Genomic DNA, 16751 nt, shown 5'->3' with positions numbered 1-16751 from the left:
CAGAGTTTTAGCCTTGCAGGTATATTGATACATGTAAGCTGGGCTTAGGAAAAATGTTTTCATTGTTATAACTTCAAGGATATTTTTATATAAAATAATAAATTTCTGCTGAAACACGCACAAAAATTTTATAGACAGTCATTTGGTGTCACCCCCTGTGACTGTGTCACCCGGTGTGTTCTGCATCCCCCACATCCTCCTAGTGATGCCACTGGGTCACCTTACAATGATTTCCAAAAATACCCTCATATTTTCTGCCCTGAGTAGGCTCTGAGGTAGAGGAAACAGAGAGGAGTGCCTCGCCTCAGTCCTTCAGGCAGTCCCTGGACAGGATGGAAGAGACATATACAGCAATTTGCGGATAAGGTATGCCCTTCTTTTCTGGAACAAGAGTCCAGGGTCCCACATGGGGCATATGGGCTGCCCTCTTCCCGCCTGCTGCCAAGCCAGGGAGGGTTGGGGCAAGGGCAAGGTAAAAGCCACAATGCTTTTCTACCTTTTTGAAGTCACTTTTTCTTGATTTATCATTTGCTTGGTTGTTATAAACTTTTGACTAATTTCAGAGTTCCCACTAAGTTGGATCTGAGAGTTTCTGGTTGTTCTTTCTATGTTTCATTGGAGGAATGAAAGTTTGGTGCTGTCCATTCTGCCAGTTTTCTGACATGACTCTACATGGATTATTTCTTTGCCTTTAAATAAATATTACAAAGTTTACCGTGTCCAGTGAATAAGCCTTACCTCAGGGATGCATGTGGTCGGTGCTCCAAGGGAGGAAGAATTAGGTGGCTTCAGGTCAAGGTCTGAGTTGGATGACCTGTGGAGAGAGTTGAAGGGGAAAGTTGGATTATCCTCCAGCCCCTCTACCCATAGGCTGAAGGGCAATTGTTTCCTTTTCAGGATTTCTCAAGTAGCCTAGGGTCAAAGGATTAGACACAAGGAGGAAAAAAAAAAAGACATGTCCATAGGGAACTGGTATGGTCCCAGGTTTCCTTGCTGAAGGAATTCAAACTTCTTCCCTTCACCAGAAACCTCCTTGCAGCCCTCATGTACATCCCATCCATGAGATCCACCTCACCTCCAAACTCTGTCCTCCCTCATGTTCCAAACCAAGATTCTCTCCACACCCACTCCCAGTAATGAAGTGAGAGTCATGTCTGGATCCCCATACACACACACACACATATATATATATATATATATATATAAAGAGAGAGGGGGAGATGAAATGGCTCATGTGGTTGTAGAGACTGGCAAGTCCCAAGTTCATGGGTCAGGCATCAGGCTGTAGGCTTCTCCTGACTCATGTAGCTTCAGGGGCTGATGAATCCAAGATTGACAGGCAATATGGCAGGCTGCTGGCTTAAGTCCCAAGAACTGGAGGTATGATGAGCTGAATGTAGGATCCAGAGTGAGCAAATGCCTTGGAAGTCCATGTATATTGGATGCAGGCCACACCCCTAAGGAAACTCCCCTTACAACTGATTGAGTGATCACATCAGATCAAATCATGAAAGTGATTATATCACAAAATGGAGGATAACTACATCATTACCCAGAACCCAGTGACACATAACTGCCAAATTACATGATTACATAATTGCTGAACTACATCATTACATAACTGCCAAGCTACATCATTACATAACTGCCAATCCACTGAGAATCTCAGCTCAGCCAAGTTAACACACAACCTTAACCATTACAGTCCAACCCTTGTCAACTTGGCACCTGTACACATCTGCTTAAATCATACACAATCTCTAAATAAAGACAATTGCAAAGCCATACTTGTGCCTAACCTGATACAACTAACATTTGTACAACTGAAAGTGCACTAGTCCCATTTACAACTTATATTTTACATGTGAGGAAAACAAAAATATTTGATGCACACATACAAGGAAGGAATACTCATAACAATTACAGTCCTCATTTTTACAACTGGTGACATGGTTGTAACTGATATTTAGAATTACCTTCTTCCACCACCCATTCTGTATATTCCTTTTGCCCTCAACAAGCACCTCAGCTAGTTGTGGTGCTTTGCCTGGGCGGGAGGAGTTTACCCAAAACTTCATCCCTTCATCCCATTAGTAGTCATGTTGGAATTGGGTTGCTGTAGTTTTCCATTGACTTTAATCATAGGGCACGGTAGTATTAAGAGGTATCCTAAGGAATATCCTGTATTCCAGACACACTCTTCTTTACCTCCATTATGTAATATGAAACCAATTTCTCATTGGTAATCAGGATCAAGCACACCAGCCAATATAGTAACTCCCTTATTTGCCTATTGATCCAGAGGCATGAGGACCCCAAAGTGGCTGGGTGGCATTCTTAACTTCTATTTTATTAGAACCAGTGTTTTGTCTCCTGGTAGGCGTATCCTTCCCTTTGGAACTAAGACCTCTAGACCCGTAGAGCACAGGGTCGTGGGAACAGGAAACAAAAATTTTATGAGTGGGTCAATAGGGTGGTGAGTGGTACCACCCCTTGATTCCTGGACCCACGAATCCTGGCTATCTGAGAAATAGCACCATATACTGGACACTAGTTTAGACATTGTCCCAACCCTGCAAGGTATTGCCACCTAGTTGGCACTGTAATTGTGTCTTTAGAAGACCATTCCATCATTCTGTCAAGCCAACTGCTTCGGGATGATGGGGAACATGGTAAGACCAGTGAATTCCATGATCATGAGCCTATTGCCACACTTCATTTGCTGTGAATTGAGTCCCTTGATCTGAGACGATGCTGTGTGGGATACCATGATTGTCATGCATTGAATTGTGTCCCCCCAAAGTATCTGTCAACTTAGCTGGGCCATGATTCTCAGTATTGTGTGATTATCCACCACTTTGTGTAATGTTCCTATATGTTGTAAATCCTATCGCTGTGATGTAATAAGATGGATTAGCAGCAGTTATATTGATGAAGTCTACAAGATTAGGTAGTGTGTTAAGCCAATCTCTTTTGGGACATAAAAGAGAGAAATGGGCAGAGAGACATGGGGACCTCATACCACCAAGAAAGCAGTATCGGGAGCAGAGTATGTCCTTTGGACCTAAGGTTCCTGCACTGAGATTCTCCCAGACCAAGGGAAGACTGATGACAAGGACCTTCTTCCAGAGCCAACAGAGAAAGAAAGCCTTCCCCTGGAGCTAATGCACTGAATTTGGACTTGTAGCCTACTAGACAGTGACACAATAAATTTCTCTTTGTTAAAGCCATCCACTTGTGGTATTTCTGTTACAGCAGCACTAGATAACTAAGATAATTATAGTGGATAACAGATGGTAGTTTTGGCATAAGCACTGCGTGCAGGGAAGGCAAATCCATATCCAGAGTAAATGCTTATTCCAGTAAGAACAAATTGCTGCCTTTTCCATGATGGAAGCAGTCCAATGTAATTAACTTGCTACTAAGTTGCTGGCTGATCACCTCAAGGAATGGTGCCATATTGGGGACTCAGTGTTGGTCTCTGTTGCTGGCAGATCGGACACCCAGCAGAGGCTGTAGTCAAATCAGCCTTGTTGAGTGGAAGTCTATGTTGCTGAGCCCATGCACAACCTCTATTCCTGCCACCAAGGCCACTTTGTTCACAAGCCTATTGGGCAATTTCAGGAGCGGCTGTGAAAACAGGATGACCGTTTTCCACAGAACACGTCATCATGTCCACTTGACTGCTAAAATCCTCCTCTACCGAGGTCACCCTTTGGTGAGCATTCAAGTGAGACAAAAGTGTCTTACACTTCTTCAGCCCATTCAGGGAGGTATAGCCACATACCTCTTCCCCATAACTCCTTGTCTCCAATTTTCCAATCATGTTCCTTCGAAGTCCCTGACTATCCAGCCAAATCATTGGCCATAGGCCATGAATCAGTATACAATCGCACCTCTGGCCATTTCTCCTTCCAAGCAAAGTGAACAACCAGGTGCATTGCTCAAAGGTCTGCCCATTAGGAGTATTTCCCTTCACCACCGCCCTTCAAGGAGGTTCCAGAGAGTGGCTGTAGTGCTGCTGCTGTCCACTTTCTAGTGGTGCCTGCATATTTCACAACACCATCTGTAAACCAGACAAGAGTTTTCTCTTTCTCAGTCAACCAGTCAGAAGGAACTTCCCATGAGGCCATAGGTGTATACTGGGGAAGGGCAGGTAATGTGACAGGAGTGGAGATGATGGGCAACTTACTAGTGCCTTAAGGTCTTGCTCAGGCAGGATCTCATATATACCATTTTCATTTAATGATGAATTGTTGCTGTGCACATCTGACTTGATGGCTCTGTGGGTCACACAACACTCAGTTCATGATGGGAAGCTCAGGCTACTTGGTGACTTGGTGGCCCATGGTTAAGTATTCAGTCTCTACTAAAGTCCAGTAACAAGCAAAAAGCTGTTTCTCAAAAGGAGAGTAGTTATCTGCAGAGAATAGCAGTGCTTTGCTCCAAAATTCTAAGGATCTGCACTGTGATTCATCAATAGAGGCCTGCCAAAGACTCCAAACAATATCTCTATCTGCCATTGGTACTTCAGGCACCATTGAATCAGCAAGATCATATGGCCCAAGTGGCAGAGCGGCTTGCATGACAGCCTGAACTTGTTGAATAGCCTTGTCTTGTTCTGAGGCCTACTCAAAACTAGCAGCTTTTTGAGGCATTTAATAAATATGCTGGAATAACACACCTAAATGAGGGATATGTTGCCTCCAAAATCCATACATGCCCACCAGGCATTGTGCCTCCTTTTTGGTTTTGGGTGGGGTCAGATGCAGCAACTTTTCCTTCACTTTACGAGGAATACCTTAACATGCCCCATATCACTGGACCCCTAGGAATTTCACTGAAGTAGAAGATGCCTGAATTTTTGTCAGATTAATTTCTCACTCTCTAACAAACGTTTTACCAATAAGCCCAGAGTCATTGAAACGTCTTCTTACTAGGTCCAATCAGCATAATGTCACCAATATAGTGTAACAGTGTGATGTGTTTAGGAAGGGAAAGGCAATCAAGTTTTCTGCAGACTACATTATGACATAGGGCTGGAGAGTTGATATACCTCTGAGGTAGGAGAGTGAAGGTGTATTGCTGGCCTTGCCAGCTGAAGGCAAACTGCTTCTGGAGTTCCTTCAAAACTGGAATTGAAAAAAAGGCGTTGAACAGATCATTAGCTGCATACCAGGTACCAGGAGATGTATTCATTTGCTCAAGCAATGTAACCAAATCTAGAACTAGTTGCAATTGGAGTCACCACCTGGTTAAGTTTTCAATAATCCACTGTCATTCTCCAAGATCCATCTGTTTTTTTGCACATGCCAAATAGGTGAGTTGAATGGGGATGTGGTGGTGATGGCAGTAATCTCCACAATCCCTTCAGGAATGCAGTATTGCTTTTGGTTTACTATTTTCCTACATAAGGGCAGTTCTGACGGGTCCACTTGACTTTTCCTACCATAATAGTCCTTACTCCATTTGTCAGAGATCAAATGTGGGGGTTCTGCCAGTTGCTGAGTATATCTATTCCAATTATACATTCTGGAACTGGAGAAATCACTACAGGATGGATTCGGGGACCACCTGGCCCGACTGTGAGATGGATATGAGCTAAGACTCCATTAATAACCTGACCTCTATATGCTCCCACTCTGACTGGTGATGTTTTGGGTCTCCTGGAATTAGTGTCGGTCAGAGCCAGTATCCAGTAACCTCTGAAAAGTCTGATTTTTTTTTTCCACCAATGAACAGTCACTCTTGTAAAAGGCTGTAGATTCCTTTGGGGAAGGCTGGGAGAGAGATTAACAGTATAAATTTTTGGCAGTATATTGAAGTCCTTCCTCAAGGGGGCCTGGTCTCCCTTTCATTCAAGGGGTTGTGGGTCTTTAAACTTGCTCAAGTCTGGGAATTGATTGAGGGGCTGTGATTCTCTATTCTGACAATTTGAGTTAGGCTGCTGTTCACTTGACTTAGAATTATCTGATTGTAGAGATCAATAGTAGGTTTCCTATCTACTTCACTCCTAGGGACACCACAGCTAAGTAGCCAATGTCATAAATCCATTCAAGTCAGACTATCCTGATTACTGGATACTGGCTCTGAGCTGACACCAATGTTTATTGCGGTATTATTCGACACAGCCAAAAGGTGGAAACTTGAATGTTCCTCAAAAGGCGAATGGATAAACAAAATGCGTTATATCCATAGAATGAAACACTATTCACCCTTAAAATGGAATGAAGTTCTGACAAATGTTATGACATGGATGAATCTTGAGAACATTATGCTGAGAGAAGTAAGTCAGATGCAAAGGACAAATATTGGATGATCCCAGTTATATGAAATATTTAGAATAGGCAAATGCATAGTGACTAAAGTTTACTAGTGGTTACAAGTGACTGGGGAAGGGAGGAATGCAAGTTATACCTGATTGGGTACAGGGTTTCTGTTTGGGGTGATAAAATACATTTAGAAATGTATAGTGGTGATGGTAGTACAACATGCTGACTGTAATTAGTGTCACTGGACTGTACACTTAAAATGTTAAAATGGCATTTTTCTTATGTATATATCATAATTTAATTATAAAAATTAAAATTATGTATATGTTCAATTGTAAAAATATTAATAACACCACATTTTCCAATTCAACATTTTTCACATATATAATTCAGTGAGATCAATTACATCGGTCAGCTGTGCAATCATCACCAATGTCCTTTGCCAAATTTTCCACCTCCATAAACAAAAACTCAATGCTCCTTAAACAATAATTCTTCCATCACCCCTTCATCTCACTCCTGGTTGTTGTTGATGTTGTTAGGTGCTGTTCAGTCGGTTCCAACTCATAGCGACCCTATGCACAACAGAACGAAACACTGCCCTGTCCTGAGCCATCCTTACAATCGTTGTTATGCTTGAGCTCATTGTTGCAGCCACTGTGTCAGTCCACCTCGTTGAGGGCCTTCCTCTTTTCTGCTGACACTGTACTCTGCCAAGCATGATGTCCTTCTCCAGGGACTGATTCCTCCTGACAACATGTCCAAAGTATGTAAGACGCAGTCTCGCCAACCTTGCCTCTAAGGAGCATTCTGGTTGTACTTCTTCTAAGATAGATTTGTTCGTTCTTTTGGCAATCCATGGTATATTGAATATTCTTTGCCAAAGCCACAATTCAAAGATGTCAATTCTTCGGTCTTCCTTATTCATTGTCCAGCTTTCACATGCATATGATGCGATTGAAAATACCATGGCTTGGGTCAGGCACACCTTGGTCTTCAAGGTGACATCTTTGCTCTTCAACACTTTGAAGAGGTCCTTTGCAGCATATTTATCCAGTGCGCTACGTCTTTTGATTTCTTGACTGCTGCTTCCATGGCTGTTGATTGTGGATCCAAGTAAGATGAAATCCTTGACAACTTCAATCTTTGCTCCATTTATCATAATGTTGTTCTTTGGTCCAGTTGTGAGGATATTTGTTTTCTTTATGTTGAGGTGCAATCCATACTGAAGGCTGTGGTCTCTGATCTTCATTAGTAAGTGCTTCAAGTCCTCTTCACTTTCAGGAAGCAAGGTTGTGTCATCTGCATAACGCAGATTGTTAATGAGTCTTCCTTCAATCCTGATGCCCTGTTCTTCTACATATAGTCCAGCTTCTCGTAATATTTGCTCGGCATACAGATTGAATAGGTAAGGTGAAAGAATACAACCCTGACGCACATCTTTCCTGACTTTAAACCAGTCAGTACCCCCTTGTTCTGTCTGAACAACCGCCTCTTGATCTATGTAAAGGTTCCTTATGAGCACAATTAAGTGATCTGGAATTCCCATTCTTCGCAATGTTATCCATAATTGTTATGATCCACACAGTCAAATGCCTTTGCATAGTCAATAAAACACAGGTAAACATCCTTCTGGTATTCTCTGCTTTCAGCCAGGATCCATCTGACATCAGCAATGATATCCCTGGCCCCACATCCTCTTCTGAAACCAGCCTGAATTTCTGGCAGTTCCCTGTCGATATACTGCTGCAGCCATTTTTGAATGATCTTCAGCAAAATTTTCCTTGCATGTGATATTAATGATATTGTTCTATAATTTCCACATTCAGTTGGATAGCCTTTCTTGGGAAGAGGCATAAATATGGATCTCTTCCAGTCAGTTGGCCAAATATGGTCTTCCATATTTCTTGGCATAGCTGAGTGAGCACCTCCAGCACTGCATCTGTTTGTTGAAACATCTGAATTGATATTCCATCAATTCCTGGAGCCTTGTTTTTTGCCAATGCCTTCAGAGCAGCCTGGACTTCTTCCTTCAGTACCATCAGTTCCTCATCATATGTCATCTCTTGAAATGGTTGAACATCAACTAATTCTTATTGGTATAATGACTCTATTCCTTCCATCTTCTTTTGATGCTTCCTGTGTCGTTTAATATTTTCCCCATAGAATCCTTCACTATTGCAACTCGAGGCTTAAATTTTTTCTTCAGTTCTTTCTGCTTGAGAAACACCGAGCGTGTTCTTCCCTTTTGGTTTTCTATCTCTAGTTCTTTGCACATGTCTTTATAATACTTTACTTTGTCTTCTCGAGACACCCTTTGAAATCTTCTGTTCAGTTCTTTTACTTCATCAATTCTTCCTTTTGCTTTAGCTGCTCGACGTTCGGGAGCAAGTTTCAGAGTCTCCTCTGACATCCATCTTAGTCTTTTCTTTCTTTCCTGTCTTTTCAATGACCTCTTGCTTTCTTCATGGATGATGTCCTTGATGTCATTCCACAACTCATTTGGTCTTCGGTCCCTAGTGTTCAATGCATCAAATCTGCTCTTCAGATGGTCTCTAAATTCAGGTGGGATATACTCAAGGTCATATTTTGGCTTTCGTGGAGTTGCTCTGATTTTCTTCAGTTTCGGCTTGAACTTGCATATGAGCAACTGATGGTCTCTTCCATAGTTGGCCCCTGGCCTTGTTCTGACTGGTGATATTGAGCTTTTCCATTGTCTCTTTCCACAGATGTAGTCAATTTGATTTCTGTGAGTTCCATCTGGTGAGGTCCATGTGTACAGTTGCCATTTATGTTGGTGAAAGAAGGTATTTGCAATGAAGAAGTCGTTGGTCTTGCAAAATTCTGTCATTCGATCTCTGGCATTGTTTCTATCACTAAGGCCATATTTTCCAACTACTGATCCTTCTCCTTTGTTTCCAACTTTTGCATTCCAATCGCCAGTAATTACCAATGCATCTTGACTGCATGTTTGATCAATTTCAGGCTGTAGCAGCTGATAAAAATCTTCTATTTCTTCATCTTTGGCCCTAGTGGTTGGTGCGTAAATTTGAATAATAGTCATATTAACTGGTCTTCCTTGTAGGCGTATGGATATTGTCCTATCACTGACAGCATTGTACTTCAGGATAGATCTTGAAACATTCTTTTTTTTTTTTTTTAATTAACTTTTATTGAGCTTCAAGTGAACATTTACAAATCAAGTCAGACTGTCATATATAAGTTTATATACGTCTTACTCCGTACACCTACTTGCTCTCCCCCTAATCAGTCAGCCCTTCCAGTATCTCCTTTCGTGACATTTTTGCCAGCTTCCAACTCTCTCTATCCTCCCATCCCCCCTCCAGACAGGAGATGCCAACACAGTCTCAAGTGTCCGCCTGATATAATTAGCTCGCTCTTCATCAGCATCTCTCTCCTACCCACTGTCCAGTCCCTTTCATGTCTGATGAGTTGTCTTCGGGGATGGTTCCTGTCCTGTGCCAACAGAAGGTTTGGGGACCATGACCGCCGGGATTCCTCTAGTCTCAGTCAGACCATTAAGTCTGGTCTTTTTATGAGAATTTGGGGTCTGCATCCCACTGATCTCCTGCTCCCTCTGGGGTTCTCTGTTGTGCTCCCTGTCAGGGCAGTCATCGATTGTGGCTGGGCACCAACTAGTTTTTCTGGTCTCAATATGATGTAGGTCTCTGGTTCATGTGGCCCTTTCTGTCTCTTGGGCTCTTAGTTGTCGTGTGACCTTGGTGTTCTTCATTCTCCTTTGCTCCAGGTGGGTTGAGACCAATTGATGCATCTTAGATGGCCGCTTGTTAGCATTTAAGACCCCAGATGCCACCTTTCAAAGTGGGATGCAGAATGTTTTCATAATAGAATTATTTTGCCAATTGACTTAGAAGTTCCCTTAAACCATGGTTCCCAAACCTCCGCCCTTGCTCCGCTGACCTTTGAAGCATTCATTTTATTCTGGAAACTTCTTTGCTTTTGGTCCAGTCCAATTGAGCTGACCTTCCATGTATTGAGTGTTGTCCTTCCCTTCAGAAACATTCTTTTTGATGATGAATGCAACACCATTCCTCTTCAAGTTGTCCTTCCCAACATAGTGGACTACATGATTGTCCAATTCAAAATGGCCAATACCAGTCCATTTCAGCTCACTAATGCCTAGGGTATTGATGTTTTTGCATTCCAGTTCATTTTTGACAATTTATCATTTTCCTAGATTCATACTTCATACATTCCAGGTTCCAGTTATTAATGGATGTTTGTAGCTGTTTCTTCTCATTTTGAGTTGTGCCACATCAGCAAATGAAGGTCCCAAAAGTTTTATTCCATCCACGTCATTAAGGTCGACTCTACTTTGAGGAGGCAGCTCTTTCCCAGTCATCTTTTGAGTGCCTTCCAACCTGGGGAGCTCATCTTCCAGCACTATACCAGACAATGTTTCACTGCTATTCATAAGGTTTTGACTGGCTAATGCTTTTCAGAAGTAGACTGCTGGGTCCTTCTTCCTAGTCCGTCTTAGTCTGGAAGCTCAGCTGAAACCTGTCCTCCATGGGTGACCCTGCTGGTATCTGAATACCAGTGGCATAGCTTCCAGCATCACAGCAACATGCAAGCACCCACAATACAACAAACTGATAGACACGTGGGGGTCACTCCTGGTAACCACTATTAAACTCTGATCTTAATATATTTACCTATTCTATGTACCTCCTCCTGGGTCACACTTTGTATTTCACCTTTTGGGGCTCGCTGGGACTTAAGTCTAGTTATAGGTCTAAAATAAATAAATAAAACCAAACCCATTGCTGTTGAGTTGATTCCGACTCACAGCAATTTTATAGGCAGAGTAGAACTGCCCCATAGGTTTCCAAGGAAACCTATGGTGGATTCGAACTGCCTGCCTTTATGGTTAACAGCCATAGCTCATCATAGCTTTTAAGCGCTGCAAGCTACCTGGTCAACCGACTGGAAGAGATCCATATTTATGCTGATTCCCAAGAAAGGTGATCCAATCAAATGCAGAAATTATCCAATAATATCATTAATATCACCTAAACCTCCTCAAACCTCAGTGCCGTATTAATATCACACACGAGTAAAATTTTGCTGAAGATCATCCAAAAGTGGCTGCAACAGTACATCCACAGGAACTCCCAGAAATTCAAGCTGGATTCAGAAGAGGACATGGAAGCAGGGATATCATTGCTGATGTCAGACAGATCTTGGCTAAAAGCAGAGAATACCAGAAAGATGTTTATTGACTAAATGAAGGCATTCGACTGTGTGGATCATAACAAATTATTGATAGCACTGGGAAGAATGGAAATTCCCTAACACTTAATTGTGTTTATGAGGAACCCGTACTTAGACCAAGAGGCAGTCATTCGAACAGAATGAGGGGATACTGAGTGGTTTAAAGTCAGGAAATGTGTGCATCAGGGTTGTATCCTTTCACTATACTTATTCAATCTGTATGTTGAGCAAATAATCCAAAAAGCTGGACTATATGAAGAAGAACAGGGCATCAGGATTGGAGGAAGACTCATTAACAACCTGCGTTATGCAGATGACACGACCTTGCTTGCTGAAAGTAAAGAGAACTTGAAGCACTTACTGATGATGATCAAAGACCACAGCCTTCAGTATGGATTACACCTTAACATAAAGAAAACAAAAATTATCACAACTGTACCAATAAGCAGCATCTTGATAAATGGAGAAAAGATTGAAGTTGTCAAGGATTTCACTTTACTTGTATCCAGAATCAACACCCATGCAAGCAAGAGTCATGAAATGAAATGACGCATTGCACTGGGCAAGATCTGAAGCAAAAGAACTCTTCAAAGTGTTAAAAAGCAAAGATGTCACCTTGAAGACCCAAGCCTGACCCAAGCCATGGTGTTTTCAATTGCCTCATATACATGTGAAAGCTGGACAATAGCGAAGACCAAAGAGCTGATGCCTTTGAATTGTATTGGCAAAGAATATTGAATATACCATGGACTGCCAAAAGAAAGAACAAATCTGTCTTGGAAGAAGTACAACCAGAATGCTCCATAGAAGCAAGGATGGCAAGACTACACATCTCACATACATTGGACATGTTATCAGGAGGCATCAGTCCCTGGAGAAGGACATCATGCTTGGTAAAGTAGAGGGTCAGCAAAAAAGAGGAAGACCCTCAAGGAGATGGATTGACACAGTGGCTGCAACAAAGCATTCAAGTGTGACAATGATTGTGAGGATGGCACAGTACCGGGCAGTGTTTCGTTCTGTTGTACATAGGGTTGCTATGAGTAAGAACTGACTTCACAGCACCTAACAACAACAACAACATCCTAAGTACTTCATATTAGTGAGATCATACAATATTTGTCCTTTTGCGATTGACTTATTTCACTTTGCATAATGTTTTCAAGGCTCATCCATGTTGCAGCACATATCAGGATTTCATTTTCTTTATGACAGAATAATATTCCATTGTATGTATATACCCCATTTATCTGTTGATGGGTATTGGGTTATGTCATGGATTGAATTGTGTTCCCCAAAAATATGTGTCAACTTGGCTAGTCCATGATTCCCAGTATTGTGGGATTGTCTACCATTTTGTCATGGGATGTGATTTTCCTATGTGTTATAAATCCTACCTCTACGATGTTAATGAGGTGGGATTAGAGGCAGTTATATTAATGAGTAAGGACTCAATCTACAAGATTAAGTTATGTCTTAATTCAATCTCTTTTGAGCTATAAAAGAGAGAAGCAAGCAGAGAGACAGGGCGATGTCATACCACCATGAAACAAGAGCCAGGAGAATAAGCACATTCTTTAGACCTAGGGTCCCTGCACTGAGAAGCTCCTTAACTGGGAAGGATTGATTTCAAGGACCTTCTCCCAGAGCTGACAGAGAGTAAGCCTTCAGCTGGAGCTGGAGCCCTAAATTTGGACTTCTAGCCTCCTAAACTGTGAAAGAAATTTCTATTTGTTAAAGACATCCACTTGTGGTATTTCCATTACAGTAGCACTAGATAACTAAGACAGGTTGTTTCCGCCTTTTGGCTATTGTCAGTACTGATACAAAGAACATTGGTGTGTCTTTTTACATCACTGCTGGGTACATACCTAAAAGTGGAATTGCTGGGTCATGTGGTAATTCTAGTTTAACTTTTTGAAGAACCACCAAACTATTTTGCACAGAAGCTGTACAATTTTTCATTTCACCAGCAATGGATGAGGGTTCCAAATCCTCTACATCCTTGCCAACATTTGTTATATTCTGATTCTTTAATTTTAGCCATTCTAATGGGGATGAAGCAATATCTCATTGTGGTTTACATTTGCATCTTCCAGTGCTCAGCTGCTAACTAAAAAGTTGGTGATTCGAACCCATCAGCCACTCCTTGGAAGAAAATACCTGGTGATGTGCTCCTGTAGAGATTTATAGCCTAGGTAACCCTATAAGGCAGTTCTACTGTGCCCTGTAGCATTGCTCTGAGTTGGAACCAACTTGATGGCACATAACAACAGCAATAGCTAATGAGCTTGAGCATCTTTTTATGTGCTTTTTGGCCATTTGTGTATCCTCTTTGGTGAAATGTCTATTCGGATCCTTTGCACTTTTTTTTTTTTAAATTTGGTTGTCTTCTTCTTGTTAAGTTGTAAGAATTCTTTATATATTCTGGATATTAAACTCTTATCAGATACATGGTTCCCCAACATTTTCTCCCACTCTGTGGGTTGTCTCTTACGACAATACAAAATTTAACCAAGCCAAATGGTACAACCATTTTAGAAAATGATATGGCACTTCCTTAGAAAGCTAGAAATAGAAATACCATATGATCCAACATATTCTAGAGAAATAAGAGCCATCACATGAATAGACATATGCACACCCATATTCATTGCAGTATTGCTCACAATAGCAAAAAGGTGGAAACCACCTAGATGCTCATCGACAGATGAATGGATAAACAAACTATGGTACATAGACGTAATGGAGTACTACACAATGATAAAGAACAATGATGAGTCCACGAAACATCTCACAAGGTGGATGAATCTGGACAGCCTTCTGCCGAGTGAAATAAGTCAATCACAAAAGGACAAATATTGTATGAGACCACTACTATAAAAACTCATGAAAAGATTTGAACACAAAAAGAAACAATCTTTGATGGCTACAAAGGAGAGGAGAAGTGGGAGGAAAAAACACTGAATAGACAATAGATAAGTGGTAACTTTGATGACGGGTAAGAGAGTACACAGTGCTGGGATAGCTAGCACAACTTGTACAAGGCAAGGTCATGGAAACTCCATAGATAACATCCAAACTCCTTGAAGGACTGAATTACTGGGCTGAGAGCTGTGGGGACCATGGTCTCGGGGAACGTCTAGCTCAATTGGCATAACATAGTTTATAAGGAAAATGTTCTACATTCTATTTTGGTGAGTAGCATCTGGGGTCTTAAAAGCTTGGGAGCAGTCATCTAAGATAGTTGTCATGGATTGAATTATGTCCCCCCAAAAATGCGTGTATCAATTGGGCTGGGCCATGATCCCCAGTATAGTGTGATTTTCCTATATGTTGTAAATCCTGCCCCTATGATGTAAATGAGGGAGGACGGGCGGCAGTTGTGTTAGTGAAGCAAGACTCAATCTACAAGACTGGATTGTGTCTTAAGGCAATCTCTTAAGATCTAAAAGAGAGAGGTGAGCAGAAAAATAGGGGACCTCATATCACCAAGAAAGCGGTGCCGAGAGCAGAGTGCTTCCTTTGGACCTGAGGTCCCTGTATGAAGAAGCTCCTAGTCCGGGGGAACATTGATGAGATGGCTGGAAGAGAGAAGCGTTGCCATGGAGCTGATGCCCTGAATTTTGACTTTTAGCCTACTTTACAGTGAAGAAATAAATATCTTTTTGTTAAAGCCATCCACTTGTGGTATTTCTGTTACAGCAGTACTAGATGACTAAGACAATACTCTATTGGTCTCACCATGTCAGGGACAAGAAAGAATGAAGAAAACTAAAGGCACAAGGGAAAGATTAGTCCAAAGGACTAATGGACCACATCTACCACAGCCTCCACCAGACTGAGTCCGGTACAACTAAATGGTGCTCTGACAGGCATCACAATAGAGGGTCCTGGACACAGCTGCAGAAAAGTGTAGAACAAAATTCTAACTCAGAAAAAGACCAGACTTACTGGCCTGACAGAAACTGAAGAAATCCTGAGAGTATGGCCCCCGGGACAATTTTAGCTCAGTAATGAAGTCACTCCTGAGGTTCACCATTCAGTCAAAGATTAGACAGGCCCATAAAACAAAATGAGACGAAAAGGACACACCAGCTCAGAGGCAAGGACTAAAAGGCAGGCAGGGATAGGAAAGCTGGTAATAGGGAACCCAAGGTCTAGAAGGGAGAGTGTTGCCATGTCGTGAGGTTGTCAACCAATGTCACAAAACAATATGTGTACTATTTAATAAGAAGCTAGTTTGTTCTGTAAACCTTCATCTAAAGTAAAAAATAATAAAATTAAATATATATATACATACATATGTACACATTTTGTATCATCTTAAAAAAACAGCTATTAAAACTTTAACTAAAAAAAAGTTGAAAAGTTTATAACGAGCAGTGAGTTGACCAATAGCCTCAGAGAGACATAGGGTGGAGTCCAAGGGGAGAAGCATTAGGTGCTTCCAAATGAAGAAGTGAGTGAGTTGACCTGTGGAGAGAGTTGTAGCGGGAAATTGGATTACCCTTGCTCTCCTTCCTGTGCTTCCTTGCACACAAGTGAGGGGCAATTGTTTCTTGTCTATGATTTCTCCAGTAGTTTGTGGTTAAAGGACGAGACACAGGATGGGAAAACAAAAAGAGGTCCATTAGAGACTGACAGGGCCCGAGATTCCCTTGCTGAGGGATTTCAAGCTTTATCCCTTCATCAGCAACCTCCCTGAAGCCCTCACAACTGTCTACTTGATGAGAGTCACTGCACTTCCACCCTCTGGCCTCCCTCAGCTTCCAAGCCCAGATCCTCTCTCACACCACCAGTAATGGACTAAGAGTTGTGTCTGGATCCCCAGTCTTTCATATTCTGCTAACCTTGTTGAGCACCTATTATGTGCTGGACAGGAATTCCCTTGAATTACCCAGTGCTTCCTTAGACCATGTCTCTCTGTGACTTCACTATTTTGTCTTCCTTTAAGTATGGACTCAACAGAGAATGCAGATTCCAGCGTTATGCGCCAATTGGAGATGGGAAGTGCATCCCAGTAATCTTAATTCAAATTCCACCTTATCAAAAGAGGATATTGGGTCTTCGGGGAATTTTAAGCTTTTGAACAATATACCGGAATATTATATACCTTATAAATTATTGATTTATCCAATTGTTTAATATTTACAGACTGAAAGACAAGATTAGCACTGGACTATAATATCTAGACTAGAGGGCTCCAGTGTGGACAGGACT

Source organism: Elephas maximus, chromosome 4, assembly GCF_024166365.1.
Source record: "Elephas maximus indicus isolate mEleMax1 chromosome 4, mEleMax1 primary haplotype, whole genome shotgun sequence".
Lineage (NCBI taxonomy): Eukaryota > Metazoa > Chordata > Mammalia > Proboscidea > Elephantidae > Elephas > Elephas maximus.
Note: the sequence above shows the minus strand (reverse complement) of the source record.